Genomic DNA, 17982 nt, shown 5'->3' with positions numbered 1-17982 from the left:
CTTCTATTAGTTTTGTTGTATCTGGTTTTATGTGAAGGAAAGACCATCCAGAGACTGCCCCACCGGAAGATCCATCACATATGCAGCCACCAAACCCAGACACTTTTGCTGATGCCAAGACCTGTTTACTGACAGGAGCTTGATATAGCTGTGTCCTGAGAGGCTCAGCCAGAGCCATACCAGGAAAGATGTGAATGCTTGTAGCCAAACATTTCTCTGAGCAGGGTGACCTCAATGGAGAAGGATAAGAACTGAAGGAACTGAGGATTTGCAACCCTATAGGAAGAGCAACAATATTAACTAATCAGACCCCCCAGAGCTTCCTCTGACTAAACCATCAACCAAAGAGTACACATGGAGAGACCCATGGCTCCAGCTGCATATGCAGCAGAAGATGGCCTTATCAATGGAAAAGGAGGCCCTTGGTCCTGAGAAGGCTCCATGCTGCAGTGTAGGGGAATGAAAGGGCAGTGAAACGGGGTGGGTGAGTAGGTGGGTGAGCAGTATCATAGAAGCAGGGGGAGGGGCATGGGATAGAAGGTTTGTGGAGGGGAAAGCAGGAAAGGGGATAATACTTGAAATGTAAATTAATAAAATATCCAATAAAAATGAAAGGAAAAAAGAATATGGAAGGAAATTAAATAAATTATTCAATTATTGAAGAGATAAGAAAAACAAAAAATAATAATGAAAAAGAAAGAGAAGTCTCTTTTTTTTTTGTTCAAAAACTTGGGTTTCCTAAGATGCAAAGAAGCAGGATCTTTGCACCATCTCTATTCTGAACAGAATTTCTGGGTAAATAACAACACTTTCTATACCTAAGGGGCACAGTCTAGATCTAGTATACACCATGTCTATATGAGACATAAAACTGAAAAATTACAACTATCTCAAATCCCTAGCACCCACATGCCACTTGAATTGAATTTTCTCCCTTTCTCAGATCCTCCATTCCTGCGTCTTTTCCATCTGCTCTATTTCATTTGGAGGAAACAGCATCTTAAGGCAGCAGTGGGTGGGCATCTCTGGCATTGAGAACCAACCTGCCATCTAGAAAAGTGGAGTTAATTACTTATATGAAGTGTTGACTGAAAAACCAAGGGAATCTACTTTTGATGTTGCTAATTCATCCATTTGATTGTAACAAGGTTTTGTTGGTCCCTTAATGAGACACTGTATAATAAAAAAGCAAATTTCATGCTTAATAATGTCAAAATAGCAGCCCACGAAAGGAGTTATGACATCTTAATGAGCTATTTCAGGAAGTTCTTATTTAATTCTTCATGCTTAAAATAGAAGATATTTGGTTCTATTCATCGTTTTAGTTGACAGTATATAGACATTTTTTTCAGCCTGAAAACAAAACAAAAACTTTGACATTCTTCATGTGACTTACCTTAACTTTTACCCTAACCCTTCTCTAACCAGCATGAACATGTCTCATGGAAGGATACAATGTGAGAAAACCACCTTATCCTTCCATTATCTGGGGCAATTATGATCAACAGAGGACACATATCCACTTGTAACACTTCCTCCTCCTGGTTTCCAACTATTAAAGTAGATGTATATAAAAATTGGCCCTTGAAAAGTTAAAGAGAATGTATCTTCTCTGGATTATAAAAAGGGAAAGAAATAACTTTTATTTAGTAGTTCACAGTAGACAGATAATATTTCTTTCCTTGCATCTTTCTCCTTTGTATGTAAAAAAGACTTACATTAAATGGGAAAGGGGATATTATGGATATAACCAAAGTTATAAATTTTAAATTTCAGAGGTCACTGGTTCCAGTATATTACCATGGGCAGAGACTGATGAAGAGTTTTTTAGTAATCATCTTGTTTTGGCATAATTAAGACTATGAAAATAGCTATACTACCAAAAGCAACTTTAAATTCAATGTACCCTTCATCAACATTCTACTAGCATTCTTTACATAACTAGTAAAAAAAAAGCAATTGTCCTACCTAATTTTATGTCAGCTTGACAAAAGCTAGAGTCATTTTGAAGACAGATTCTGAATTGAGAAAATTTTCCTATTAGATTTGTCTGCAGTCAAGGCTGTAGTATACATTTTTGACTGATGGGTGATGTGGAAGGGGACAGACCACAGCAAGTAGTGCCACCCTTGGGATGGTGGTCCTACATACTATAAGAAAGCAGGTTGATAGCTGAGTAATATTCCATTGTGTAGATGTACCACATTTTCTGTATCCATTCCTCTGTTGAAGGGCATCTGGGTTCTTTTTCGTAGGCAAATGGTTGGAACTGGAAAATATCATCCTGAGTGAGCTAACCCAATCACAGAAAGACATACATGGTATGCACTCATTGATAAGTGGCTATTAGCCCAAATGCTTGAATTACCCTAGATCCCTAGAACAAACGAAACTCAAGACGGATGATCAAAATGTGAATGCTTCACTCCTTCTTTAAATGAGGAAAAAGAATACCCTTGGCAGGGAAGGGAGAGGCAAAGATTAAAACAGAGACTGAAGGAACACCCATTCAGAGCCTGCCCCACATGTGGCCCATACATATACAGCCACCCAATTAGACAAGATGGATGAAGCAAAGAAGTGCAGACCGACAGGAGCCGGATGTAGATCGTTCCTGAGAGACACAGCCAGAATACAGCAAATACAGAGGCGAATGCCAGCAGCAAACCACTGAACTGAGAATAGGTCCCCCGTTGAAGGAATCAGAGAAAGAACTGGAAGAGCTTGAAGGGGCTCGAGACCCCATATGTACAACAATGTCAAGCAACCAGAGCTTCCAGGGACTAAGCCACTACCTAAAGACTATACATGGACTGACCCTGGACTCTGACCCCATAGGTAGCAATGAATATCCTAGTAAGAGCACCAGTGGAAGGGGAAGCACTGGGTCCTGCTAAGACTGAACCCCCAGTGAACTAGACTATGGGGGGGGGAGGGCGGCAATGGGGGGAGGGCTGGGAGGGGAACACCCATAAGGAAGGGGAGGGGGAAGGGGGATGTTTGCCCGGAAACCGGGAAAGGGAATAACACTCGAAATGTATATAAGAAATACTCAAGTTAATAAAAAAAAAGAAAGAAAGCAGGTTGAGCAAAACTTTAAAAGTAAGCCAATAAGCAGTATTCCTTTATGCTCTATTGCCTTTTCATCAACTCCAATGTCCAGGTTCCTGCCCTGTTTGAGTTCCTGACTTTTCCATATTTGAAGATGAAAAATGATATAGAAGAATAAGCAAAATAAACCTTTCCCTTTCTAAATTACTTTTTGTCATAGAATTTCATCACAAAAGTTAAAAGCTTAACCACAAATTTAATCCTCAAAATCATATGGAAACACAAAGGGCCACCAATAGCCAAAGTAGTTATGAGAAACAACAGTCAGAGTCAACACATTACACACCTCAATCTAGAGAAGCATAATGATAAAGACAGCATAGAACTGACAGAAAACAAACATGCAGACTAATAGGATGTTATAGACATTCCATACTAAAACCACATGGCTTACACATCTAATTTTTAATCAGGGTATCAAAAACATGGAGTGGAAAAAAATCTTTTCAGCAAGTGTATTCTAAAAATAATGGATGACCACCTACAGAAGAATAAGATTAGATTCATATATATCACCTCACACAAAAGTTAATTTGATCTGTATCCAATATCTTAATTTAAAACACGAAACAATGAAACTGTTAAAGGAATACACTTCAGGATGCAGGCTTGGGCAACAAGTTCCTAAATAGAACTCTAACAGAGGAAATAGCCACAAAAACTTTTTGAATGGAATCACATAAAAATAAAAATGTTCTACTCAGAAAAAGAAAATACAAATAGGGTAAACAGTCAACAAAATGGAAGAAAAATATTTTCCAGTTATACTTTATATAAAGTATATAATCTTTATATAAAGATCTTTTATCTTTTTATAAAATATATAGTCTTTATATAAAGACTATATAATTATCTGCAAATGCTGAACACCAGAAAACAAAACTGCCAATCAACAAATGAAACATTTTCCTTAAAAAAAAGGAAATGGATGTTCTACCAATTCTATCAATTAGAAAATTAAAATCAAAATTACTTTAAAAATATCTCTCACCTTTGTAAGAATAGAAACTATGAATAAAACCAAATTATTCTGGGTATAGTGATGCACATCTTTAATACCAACAATAGGGAGTGAGAGGCTAACAGATCTCTGTGATTTCTAGCTAGGCTGGCCTACATGGTGAATTCCAAGACAGCCAGGGATAAGTAATGAGACACTAGTTCAAAAATGGTGGGGAGGTGTAAAAGGGAAGAAAGAAAAAAAGAAAGAAAGAAAGGAGGGAGGGAGGGAGGGAGGGAGGGAGGGAGGGAGGGAGGGAGGGAGACAATTATCACTAGTAGCAGCTAAAGAATGACAATAAAAGCAAAACTACCCAATGCTAGTAGGAGTGTAAACTGGTTCAGCCAGTATGGAATCGAGCAACTAATAAAACAACAAATAGAACTCCATATGACCACACTATGCCACTCCTGGGCATAGCTAAAGGATTGAATAGGCCACTACAAATATATTTGTTTGTTGATGCTAATCACTGCTCATTACACAATTCAAAGAAACACACCAGCATAGATGTCCATCAGCAAATGAATGGCTACTAGAAATGTGGTATACATATATATATATATATATATATATATATATATATATATATATATATATATATATATGACATGTATACTAAAGACTTCTATTCACCGATAGTAAAACAGTGAAATGGTGAGATATAAGGAATATGAATAAAACAGGAAAATATTACAGTGAGATAATCAAAGCCCAGAGAGACAAATACTGTATGTTCTTTCTCATATGATCACCCTGGGATCCAAGTGGTCAATATGTGTATCCAGATGGAAATAACTATGAGTTAACACTAGGAATCTAGAAATGCACTCTAGAGTTGTGTGTTGGGAGGGTTAATGGGGAATTTGATGAAGAAAATGGGACAAAGTGGAAGGTGGCACACTGGCAGTAAATAGGAAGAGGACAAGGTATTACATGATGACGGGGGTAGTGCAACCAGCCAGAGTGAAATATATATCAAAAGCCCATATAAAAACTTCTTCCAACTAAATCTCAATGCAAAATTGGGGTGGGGTGGGGGGACTGGAGACATAGCTCCACAATTAAGAGCACTTGTTACTCTCATATCCAGGCTAAAGTCCTAGTACCCACATGGTAATTAATAATTACATAGCTCCAATTCCAGAGAATATAGCACCTTTTTCTAGACATTTCAAGCAAATGGTACACATACTCATTCATGAAAAAGAAAAATATTAAATATAAAAACTATCATAGACATGATTAGAGCTTTGACTACTATTGTGGAAGAAATACTCAGAGTTCTGTGAAAGGGTCTAGAGTGAAAAGGGCGTTTGAGATTGCCTTGTAGTTTCATTCACAACATTGACCCTATCAACACAGATGCACAGAAGAGTCCTTCACTGACTCTTCTTTCTTCTTCCTTTTCTTTGAAGAATTTGTGTGATTACCCTGAAGCCACCAACATCATCTCAATTAATCTTACTTTAAAATTCAAAACTCTGATTTTACTCATAAAATCACCCTTTCCATTTAAGGTAAACCTATTTGGAGGTTCTAACAAGACTTTAAAAGTGATTCTTAAATAATTGCCCCCCTTAAAACTTAACCTCCAATCACAGTGTCTCTACTTAGGATAAATGATAGGTGAGAACAGTATCTCTCCTTTGTGGAAATATTCCATAGTGAACTCTAGCTTAAGAAAAAAAAATCAATTGCTGCTATTAGAATTGAACCGAGATCCAACTGACAGATTCAACAGCTGCAGAAAATATATCATGACCCTGAGGACCTGTTCTAACACACCAACCTCCCCACGGACAGCAGTTAGACTACTTGTCAGTGATTGCTCCCCACCCACAACCCATGGGTAGTACCATATGTTTACACCTCTGCTCCGCCTACTCAGAAGCACATCCTAAAACTTTGCCACCCAGTTGCCAAAGATGGCCTCTTAGATGAGGGCAGAGACTACTGATTTCACAACAGATTTCAAAGAAAGGAAAGGATCAAAATTGCAAACAGTATGTCATTTCATACTGAAATGAAGTTTCAGCCTCTGTGACAAAGAGAATTTCAGAACACAGAAGCTTCCTAATGGTCCTCATACTATATCATGAAAGCACAGCACTATGTTTGTAAGCACAAAATCATAATGATTATGAAAATAAGCCCCAGTGCATTGGAAACATAATCTGATCATCATCCTTTTATGTGTTACTGGAAAACTCTAACCTTTGAAGCACTCATCAGCTTGTGAATTAATATTGTATTCTTCAGTAGCTCCTGGCATCCTCATTCATGGTTTATTGATCATTCATTCATTCATTCAGCAAGTATTTCAAGAGCATCCATTAATCACTGCCAGTCACTAAGGATTTAATGATGAAAAATATGGTACAGTAAGATTACATTGGATAGTAATCAGTATTCTGAATGCCTAATGTTTTGGTTAGCGTGTCTTTTAATTATGTCCCTGGGTTGCTATTGAGTATTTGTACTTCTAACTGAATTATTGTAAACATCCCAATCTTTGGTATCACAGCTGAAGTCCTCCCACTTTATAAGTATATAATGTATTTCATTATACTTACCCTTTAATATCCTCTTTCACTTCATCTCAACTCCAGTTTATTTATGAACAGTAAAGTAAAAACAAATATTAATGTATAAGATTCAAAAAATTCAATAAATTGTAATGGAGTCCTGAATCACAAGCAAGCATCAACTCACGGACTTATGTCCATGCAATAAAATATTGGACACACTTCTCTTTTTTTAAAAAAAAAAGTCATAATTTATTCAGTAAGAGAGGATAAACATCTTCAAAGTAGAACACAGGAACATGGAGTAAATAATTATATCCATACAACAACATAGATTATGTTTAAGATGAATGCAAGTTAGTGGAAGGTTTCCCAGAGAATGGGCATGCTATCTCATGCTTCACAATGGCCACCATAGGCCTAGACAGGAGAGTCTGTGTAAGAAATAACCAAAAATCGGGAAGACTAACATTACAAAAGAAGAGGCAGAAACAGTTAAGGTTCTATCGAGTTTTATTTTTATTGTTGTGATAAAATACCCTGACAAAATCAACTGAAGAAAAAAAATGAATCTGTTTTAGCTCACGTGAGTTCCAGCTCATAATCTATCATTGGAAATTCAAAGTGGCAGAAGCTTCAGATAGGTGGTCACATTATATCCATAGTCATTTTCTCCCCTGGTATAAAAGTTGAGGACCTCCTGTCTAGGGAACAGTGCTACCCATAGTGGGCAGGTCTTCCTGCTTTAAATAATGTAATTAAGATACTCCATCACAAACATTCCCAGAAGACTTTCCCCCATTGTTTAAGTTGACAGTTAAAACTAACAACCACAGATACATTTACTAATAATGAATAAGTAAATTTCACTGTTGAAAATTGATGCTGAACATTTTTATACACTCTTATTTGGCAATTTACATGCCATAAAAATTAGACAAGGAAGTAGAAATGAAGAAAAATAGAGAGTGGATTATAATGGATGTAATTAAAATATACTGTACCCACAGAAAAGTAACTGGCCTAAGTTATTTGAAAAAAATCTGAATTTGAGTAAGAAATCTTTAAACCATGCCTCCATTGCAAAGGTACAGGCTCAACTCTGATGTTCTCCAAAGCAGAGAAAACTTCACCCTCAGCCTGACAGGCTTTGCCTTGTCACAAGTGTTATTTGAATGTGACACATTTTTTGTAGGACTAATAAATTCACAGATCTGCCTATTGCCTGGTCAATGCAGAACAAACTTCACCCTGAAACTAAAGGGCTTTGCCTTGCCACAAGGGCAACTTGAAGTCTTGTGGTTGTCATATACAACAAACCTGTTTAATGCTAGGATCTATTTCTATATTGATTATTCCAATGCTGTTTCCTCAATATCTATAGGAATAACTAATATTAATTTCCCAAATATTTTGTTCTGACTATTGAACTTAGTATCTTATCCATGATGATTTGCACAAATACTGTTATAGTTAGAAGTGCTTATTAAATGTATGTGGGGAAAAAAAACTAATGAATTAAATAAAAGAATGAGACACTTTTTAATTACATGAAATCTGAGCCATAACCCAGCAAATGAATGAAGCCCTAAAGAAAGAGCTCTTTACTTATTTTCTTTAATCATAAACAGTCTGGGAGTTGAGATGTCTTTGTAGGTACACAAACCTGTCAGTCTGCGTTCAATTTCCAGAACTAAGAGAAATGTAGAAGAGATGCTGAGGAGGTCCTCTGATCTCTACTTGCATGCCTTGGCATGTGAGCACTGACACATATCACACACACACACACACACACACACACACACACACACACACACACACACACATTATTATTATTATAATAATAAATAATGAGCAACCTTATTTTCAAAAGAAAGAATACAATGAAATCAACTAGAGGGATATTTGTGTTATAAGACATGGAATTGACAACCTTCGTCTCAAGACGTCTCACTCATAAACCCCATCTAAAACAGAGATTCGCAGCCAAACTGCACACTTCTATCTAATTTCAGCACCAGCTTTCCCTGTAATGCAAATCTATGCTCTGGATCACCCTTGAGTCCCATTTAGGAAGCTATTTTGGCACATCCTTAAAAGATGAATTACCCCTGACTTGGTAAATGTCAATAGTTCTAGAAACAGCCATTAAGGCTTGGGTGGGAAAACTTCTCAGTGTAAAGATCTGCCAGTGATGGCCTGTAATAGATGATCTGCAACTAGGACTGGCCATCATTTCAGCAGAAATGCTCACCTGGGACCCATGCTGAATCTGAGTAGAAGGGGAGAAGAGGAAAAGGGGAGAGAAACAGACATAGAGAAATGGGGGTAAGTACAGCTGAAGAAAGTCTAAAGGCAGACGTTTCTTTCTAATATTTTTAAACAATTTAATAAGACAAACACTAAACAAATGTTTGGTCATTTTCTGATCTCCCAACTTTCCTTAATAACCAATCGGCTGAAAACACGCAATTCAAAAATTTGATTTACAGCATTTTAGAATCTGAGGAGGACAGCAACCCTCTAGGAGGACCAGAAGTCTCAATTTAACCTGAACTCCTGAGATCTCTCAGACACTGGATCACCAACCAGGCAGCATACACCAACTGACATGAGGCCCTGAAACAGCAGAGGACTGCTGGATCTGGGTTGAGTCACAGAATATGCACCTAACCCTCAAGAGATTGGAGGCACCAGGGAATTTAGAGGTATGGTGGGTAGGGGTGGGTGGGGAGAGGACATCTTAATGGATACAGGGAGGTAGGGAGGAGTTATGAGAGGTGGAACAGCTGGAGGGTCGACTGGGAGGGGAATAAAATCTGAAGTTGAAAAAATAATAAAAATTAAAAAAGAAGGAAATCATGAAAAAAAGCTTGATTTACATGCACAAAATATCACCTTAATATCTTATATTGGAGTTTTTTTATTTAGTGACTGCTTGGAAACTCCAGCAAATCATACATTACCTTTTCTTAAATCTTCTTGACATTTATCCCTCTAGGATTCTTGAATTTAAAGAAAGATGTTTCTTTTGTTTGAAAATCTATTAAGTAGTGTCTATGTCAAAAATAAAATGCTCTTAATTATACTTATCCAAAGAAGACTGTTAGGATTCTGAATGTATTGAAACTAGAGGCTCTTGAGAAATTGAGTCATGGTTCCCACTCAGACAATTCTAGACAATTCAGTAACCATATTCAATACAATGTTCAGAAGGCTATTTCTGAACAGCCCAGACTAATTAGATTAGCTTCTAAAAAAATTCCAGACAAGATTGAACCTCAAATTCTATTCTTGGAAAGCATTTTGAACAAATGAATTTGGGTGCTGGTAGAATAGGGCAAGAGTAAGGCCTATTGGATAAAACAGTCAGATTAATGGTGGCTTAAAAGACAAAATTCAGTAATGTCTATCTTAAGTGACGTTTGCTTCCTACTATGACAAGAAAAAAATGGGCCAATCTATGCTCACCCACATAAACAATAAACACAGATGTTTTTCTCTGCACATGCACATCTATGTTTGTGTGTGCCTGTGCATGTGTGTCTGTGTGTGTGAGAACACACACACACACACACACATACACACACACCATCAAAGCCCATCTCCACACATACACAATTTGTTGGTGCCCTAATTATTGTACTTTTTCATCTCATCCTGTTCTGAAGAGCCCTTTCCCTGTAAAGCCCCATAAAACTAGCTTGCAGCAAGTTTCCTTGCTTTATGGAAGGATGGAACAAGGCAAATAAGAAAATATTTGCTTTCTTTTTCTTTCAGGAGTTTTGAACCTTCAGAAGAAAGGGAGGGTCCTGATGGAGACCATAGGATTAACAATACACTATTAGTGAGAACAAGGATTTCCATATGTCATGATGGATATTAAGGGAATCTGTGGGGAGGGGGGATAAATTTATGCCTTTTAGCTTGAGCTTCAAGAAAAAGAGGAAAAATACCCAATATGAGTAAGAAAACTTTTTTTAATGTGCTAAAAGCATATGTTTCTATATTTATAAAAACCAATGTAGGGGCTAGTAAGATGGTTCAGGGGTTAAGAGCACTATTTTCCTGCAGAAATTCCAGGTTTGGTTCCACTCACCCATCTAATGCTCTCTTCTGGCCTCTTCAGGCACTACATGCACATAGGACACAGGAATACATGCATGCATAATGCCCATCCACACAATATAAAATGTAAATAACTCTTTTTTTGAAAATGTGTATTTATCAGTCCCACCACCCACCCTAGCCCCCAATCCCCAGCCGTTCTTCAGTTTATAGAGTGACAGAGTTGTAATGTATCCAGTTCCCAAATAAGATGTGCTGGATGTAGAAGGCCAAGGAACAAAAGGAAAAGTAGTTTTGTTCCTGAGGAGTGCCCAAAAGATCTTGCATATTATCTCCAACGAGAGAGTCTCATTTGCTTCAAGCAGTACAGTCCAAACGGAAGGTAAACTCAGCAAGCCTGGAGCTTTCTAAGCTTGATAATTCAACTCTCGGGTAAGTGGATTTATCAATAGGTCAGAATTTCTCATTGTCTCTTATATTTTAGAGACATTATAATACAGTAGTTAAAAGTCTGAAGTTTCAGAGTAGCCCTAGTGTAAGTTGAGCCAATCCTGATAATTGCTTCTGATGTTTCAGGAAATTGCTTCACTACTCACACTACATTTCTTCATCTATGAAACAGCTTCTTGTCTTGTCTGCTGCATACAGGTACATAAGTGCTACCCATTGTGGGCATATAGATGATGATGACGATGACGATGACGACAATGATGATGATCATGATGGTGGTGGTGGTAGTTGTGGTGGTGGTGGTGATGGTGGAGGTGATGGCGGTGGTAGTGGTAGTGATAGTGATGGTAATGATGGTGATGATGATGATTAAAAACTTTGGGTTCAACAAAACTGCCAATCAGTTTAGTTAAGTCAAAGCAGAAAACATGACTCAAAAAAGCAGAAACGGAAGAGCTCACTAGTCTTTCATCTAAAAGGGAAATTCAGCCCCAAACTCTTTTCACAGTGTCATATGTTCTGGGCAATGTGGCTAGAACAGAAGATGAATAAATTATGGCCTGGGTCCTCAAGAGTTTACACTGAGTGGGGAGGTGAAACATTCATGTAGAACACTCGAATCACTATCTGCTTCTGCGCCAGAGGAGAGCTATTTAAAGGAATTAATAAATAAGTGAATCAGGATCTGAGAGACAGGAAGAATCAGTGTGGACCATGATGCTTGGGGAAGGTACGGGGAAGATGGCAAACCTGGATCAGCCATTACTGTGTGGAAAGGGACGAGACAATAAGTGAGCCGGCTTTCTGGAAAGCAGCACAGTTGGCTGGCTGGCAGGCCGGGGATGAGAATCAGCTAAAAGATAACAAGGCACGCCACACACAGGCTCCAGTGACACCTACCATTTCCAGGCAGTACTACCAGACCCCGTAATTCTGTGCATAGGGGCTTTTTTCCTAAAGAAAAACATACAGATGTAAAAAAGAAGTACATAAAGAAATGTTCCATGTCTTTAGCTACCAAGGAAATGCAAATTAAAACCACAATGAAACCTGAGCGACTGAACAGAACTGAGTCTACAAACAAAATGAAGAAGATGAAAGAATCTGGACCTGTGGGTCAGGGTTAGAGTTCTCGTCTAGCATTTACAAGTCCCTGAGTTTAATTTCAATATGATAAAAAATGTAAATTAAAAACAAAACCCACAAGGAAGCTCTATCACACTCTGTTCAAAGTGTCTATGGTCAAAAACAAAATTGCTGTCAATGAGATGGAGAAACAGGGGCCCTTATTACAGGTATAATACTGTCGTAAATCTCTCTTAGTAGAGCCCAGGTAGACAATAATTCAGAGATCCCTTAATGAATTAAATTAAACTGATATATGATCCAGACATATCACCCTAAGTGTTCATCTGAAATAAGTGGAGCCAGCATGAAAATGACATACCAGCATATCCATACTTATCATTCACAAGATCCAAGACATGGAATCAAGGCTTGGTGTCTATCAATAGATAAATGGAATAGTATTCAAACATAAGGAAGAATGAAATTATGCCAAATGTACAAAACAAGAGATTACCATGTTTTGCCAGGCTCATAAGGCAAGTATCTTATTTTGTTTCACATATAGAAATGAATAGGGGTGAGAAGGATAGATATAGGACAGAAAAGTATGGAAATAGGACAGGAAAGGAGGAGGAAGGGAAAAGAGAGTAGACTTGAGAGAATGTTGTGATCAAAATACAATATTCTCTGTGAAGGGAAGAAGACCCAAATTTGTGGCGACCTGAGTAGGTGGGTGTTGGGTGTAGAAAGTATCAACCATAGCTTTCCTCCCAAGACATCTACAACTTGAAGATGGCTTGCCAACAAAGACTGTTTCTATGGAGATTAGCTAAACCTGCTTCTTCTTTCATCTGTATGTAAGCCTTCTGTTTAACCATAAGCGATAACCTTATCTGTTCCATGTATGTAGTAAACATGCTATTTGTAGACAGCATAGTTTCTCTACCACAGTGCCCAGACCATTCATTCCAGATTTTCTTTGTGGCCATGTATCTGTTCCTTCTTTATTCACTGCCTCCTAAGTTAGGTCAGTACCTGAAGTTATGACAAACACTGCATTTCACCTATATTGAAACTTCATAATAAAACCCTGAGGTGGAAACTTATGGGTTCTATGGAAAGTCAGTTGGATGGTGTTATCCTAGGGCAAACATGTGAAGAAGATTTCATTAAAGTAGACACAGGAGCAAAGACTCATGAAGGAATGGTTTGACAAAGTAGACACAGCAGAGAGGACATTCAGCTAAAGCAAGCACATGAAAGGACATGTGATGACAGATTCTTGGCTAACCACATGAATGTATTGGTTCACCTTACACTGCAGGATTAAGCTGCATTTGTCAGGGCTCCACAGAGAGAAAAAAAAACCTTCTGGTGGTGTACTGCAGTTGCTGCTTCCAGACTTGGGATGCATACTGAGGCAAGGTACATGGAGGACACATAGTGTTTGGAGAGTATAAATAGGACTCCGGAGAATGACAGAGACAGGGCTTGGACTTGCTGATATAGCTAGTTGTGAAAAGCTTTTAGATCTATATATTTGCTGATCTTTGCTTCCATGAGAGAGGCACAGCCACCTAGAACTTTTCCTGGTATGACTTCTGATCCTTCCTGCTGATTTAAACCAAGCAAGGTTGAGGCCTAGCAGTCTCTGCTAGTTCATGTCACCTCTGTTGCTAACCCTTCTCTACTGAACTGGACTGCTTGTGGATCTGTGAAGTGTGTACAAGTGGAAAGGGCTGCTACTACCTACTAAGCTGTGAACATAACTGCTAATTTCCAAACAACACAGACGGGAATTGCTACAAAGAACCTCTCTAAACAGGTCCACTTCCCACATATCTTATCTTTTCCACTACCTATGGTGGATGCTGGGATACAAGGAAGGTTAAAGCATTTAAGAATAACCATTCCAAATAGGATTTGAGAAATTTAAAGTTTCAAAACCCATTAATTTGAGGATTAATATTTGTAACTGTAGCAATTTTTTTATTAACTATTGTTATTTCCAGAGGCTGGAAAGAACCCAGATACCCTTCAACAGAGGAATGGATACAGAAAATGTGGTACATCTACACAATGGAATATTACTCAACTATCAAAAACAATGACTTTATGAAATTCATAGGCAAATGGTCGGAACTGGAAAATATCATCCTGAGTGAGGTAACCCAAACACAGAAAAACACACATGGTATGCACTCATTGATAAGTGGCTATTAGCCCAAATGCTTGAATTACCCTAGATGCCTAGAACAAATGAAACTCAAGACGGATGATCAAAATGTGAATGCTTCACTCCTTCTTTAAAAGGAGAACAAGAATACCCTTGGCAGGGAATAGAGAGGCAAAGATTAAAACAGACACAGAAGGAACACCCATTCAGAGCCTGCCCCACATGTGGCCCATGCATATACAGCCATCCAATTAGACTAGATGGATGAAGCAAAGAAGTGCAGGCCGACAGGAGCTGGATGTAGATCTCTCCCGAGAGACACAGCCAGAATACAGCAAACACAGAGGCGTATGCCAGCAGCAAACCACTGAACTGAGAATAGGACCCCCGTTGAAGGAATCAGAGAAAGAACTGGAAGAGCTTGAAGGGGCTCGAGACCCCATATGTACAACAATGCCAAGCAACCAGAGCTTCCAGGGACTAAGCCACTACCTAAAGACTATACATGGACTGACCCTGAACTCTGACCTCATAGGTAGCAATGAATATCCTAGTAAGAGCACCAGTGGAAGGGGAAGCCCTGGGTCCTGCTAAGACTGAACCCCCAGTGAACTAGATTGTTGGGGGGAGGGCGACAAGGGGGGAGGATGGGGAGGGGAACACCCATAAAGAAGAGGAGGGGGGAGGGGGATGTTTGCCCGGAAACCGGGAAAGGGAATAACACTCGAAATGTATATAAGAAATACTCAAGCAATTCTTTTTTATTCATAGGTGCCAGACTTCTTTTCTTGACCACAGCACATAATGAAAACATTGAAGTTTTTGGTCAGCTGACTTTCCAATACCTACAAGTAATTCAAATACTCAGTTAAAAATGCAGATTTTGAGGAATATTAAATGGCCAAGAAGCACCTAAAGAAATGTTCAACATCCTTGGTCGACAGGGAAATATAAATCAAAGCAACCCTGAGTTTCTACCTCATACCAGTCAGCATGACTGAGATCAAAAACTCAGGTGATAGCAGATGCTGGCAAGAATGTGGAGGAAAATGAACATTCCTTCATTTTTGGTGGGATTGCAAGCTGATAAAACTACTCTGGAAATCATTTTGGTGGTTCCTCAGAAAATTTGACATAGTACTGAGGACTCAGCTATACCACTTCTGAGCCTATACCCAAAAGATGCTCCAACACTTATAACAAGGAAACATGCTCTACTATGTTCATAGAAGCCTTATTTATAATAGTCACAAGATGGAAACAATGCAAATGTCCTTCAACAGAGGAATGGGTACAGAAAATGTGGTACATTTACACAATGGAGTACTACTCAGCTATTAAAAACAATGACTTCATGAAATTTGCAGGTAAATGGATGGAACTAAAAGATATCATCCTGAGTGAGGTAATCTTGTCACAAAAGAAAACACATGGTATTCACTGATAAGTGGATATTAGGCAAAACGATCAGAGTATCCATGATACAATTCACAGACCATATGAAGCTCAAGAAAAAGGGAGACCAAATTATGGATGTTTGAGTCCTTCTTAGAAGGGGGAAAAAATACTCACAGGGAGTAGAGGGTGGGAGGAACTTGGGAGGAAGAGAAAAGATGGGGAAAAGGGGGAAAGAATCAGGTATGGGAGGGGAATGTGATGACATATAGAGGGTTAGGAAATTGAACAACGGTGTATAGCAATGGGGGATGGGGAACTGGAAGTAGCCACCAGAAAGTACCAGATAACAGGAAAGCAAGAGGTTTCTAGGACCCAAAGGGTATGAGTTTAGCTGAAATGCCCAACAAAGGGGAGGGAGAAACTGTAGAGACCATAAGGCCCCCAGGTGAAGGATGGGGTCATCCACTCATCTCCAAATTTTTAACCCAGAACTGCTCCTGTCTAAAGGAAATATGTGAACAAAGTGCAGAGCAGAGACTGAAGGAAAGGCCAACCAGAGTCTGCCCCACCTGCAGATCCATCCTATATACCAAACCCAGACACTACTGCAAATGCCAAGAAGTGCTTGCTGACAGGAGCTTGATACAGCTGTCTCCTGAGAGGTTCTGCCAGAGCCTGACAAATATAGATATGGATACTCGCAGTCAACCATTATACTGAGCACAGGAACCCCAGTGGAAGAGCTAGAGAAAGCACTAAAGGAGCTGAAGGGATTTGCAACCCCATAGGAAGAACAATATCAACCAAGCAGACTCCCCAGAGCTCCCAGGGACTAAACAACCAACTAAAGAGTATATATGAAGAGAACCATGGCTCCAGTTGCATATGTAGCAGAGGTTAGCCTTATCTGGCATCAATGGGAAGGGAGACCCTTGGTCCTGTGAAGCCTTATTTCCTCAGTGTAGGGAAATGCCAAGGTGGTGAGGTAGGAGTGGGTGGGTTGGTGGCAGGGCACCTTCATAGAAACAAGGGGAGGGGATGAGATGGGGGGTTTATGGAGGGGAAACTGGGGAAGAGGATAACATTTGAAATATAAATAAAAATATCCAATAAAAATGCAGATTTCAAGGTTCTTGTCAATTTTGAATCATCTGGACAGCAGTGTACTTGCAGGATATAGACTTAATCACCTTCTACCATGCATATGAATTTCATTCAGTGTGGGAATATCTTAAAGCATGCTCTGATTCATTACAAGAAACTGAAAGAATTATTCTAATATTTTAGATGAAAATAATTTATGAGTAAGAAAAGAGCATTGATATTCTTTAGTAGTAGCATTTAAAAGTAATTAATCCCTTCACTCAAAAACAAGGTCACTGTCTCTATATCTCAAAGCTGACTCATTAAGTTCCCAAAAGTAGAAATTAAAAGGGAGAAAGTCATTCACCCTGAAATATGCAAACATCAAAGTGAACAGGCTTTTCTTTTTTTGGAGGAGTCCAAATGAAGGTCGTGCTGACCTGAAAAGAAACTGTTAAAACATGAGCCAAATGAAGAATTTGGTGCATATTTGGACAGACTTGGAGCTCCATTGATAGCAAACCAGGCCATCCCACACAACCTCAGGAATGGAGAAAATTTGCTTCCTAGAATAGATTATAAGTTTGAAAGATTCACCTTGAACAATGAAGCTAGACTGAGCCAAGGTAAGTGTCTCCATATGGCATCTTGAGACTTATAAGCCTGTGAAAGTTTAGGTTGTGGCTAGTGGGAGGGATGTCTAGAGGTGGTGGCAAATATTGTTGGTCAGAATGTGTTCCTAGGACAGACAGCAAGATATAGTCATTGAGCTGAAGTCTCGTGATACAAAAGGACTCTTGATTGGGCTGCTGGATAAAAGCAGATTTTCTATCCTGAATTTGTGGAATGGAGATCAGAATACCAAAGCAAGAGCTCTTGGATGAAAGACAAAGAAATGCTACAAATAGAAAACACGTTAAAAAGAAAGTCCACAAAATGATGCTATTTCAGTGGAAGTCCGAAGACATATGCCCCAATTAAAGCAAAAGTTGCTACTTAACCCTTACATTCGGTCTGGCTTTCAATCAAGTGAATGTCCATCTACCACCAGGAGGACAATCTGCTTTATTGGGTTTACTGATCAATTATTAATCTCAACC

This window comes from Rattus norvegicus, chromosome 4 (genome assembly GCF_036323735.1).
Source record: "Rattus norvegicus strain BN/NHsdMcwi chromosome 4, GRCr8, whole genome shotgun sequence".
Taxonomy (NCBI): domain Eukaryota; kingdom Metazoa; phylum Chordata; class Mammalia; order Rodentia; family Muridae; genus Rattus; species Rattus norvegicus.
The sequence above is the reverse complement of the archived record's forward strand: the minus strand, read 5'-3'. Positions refer to the sequence as shown.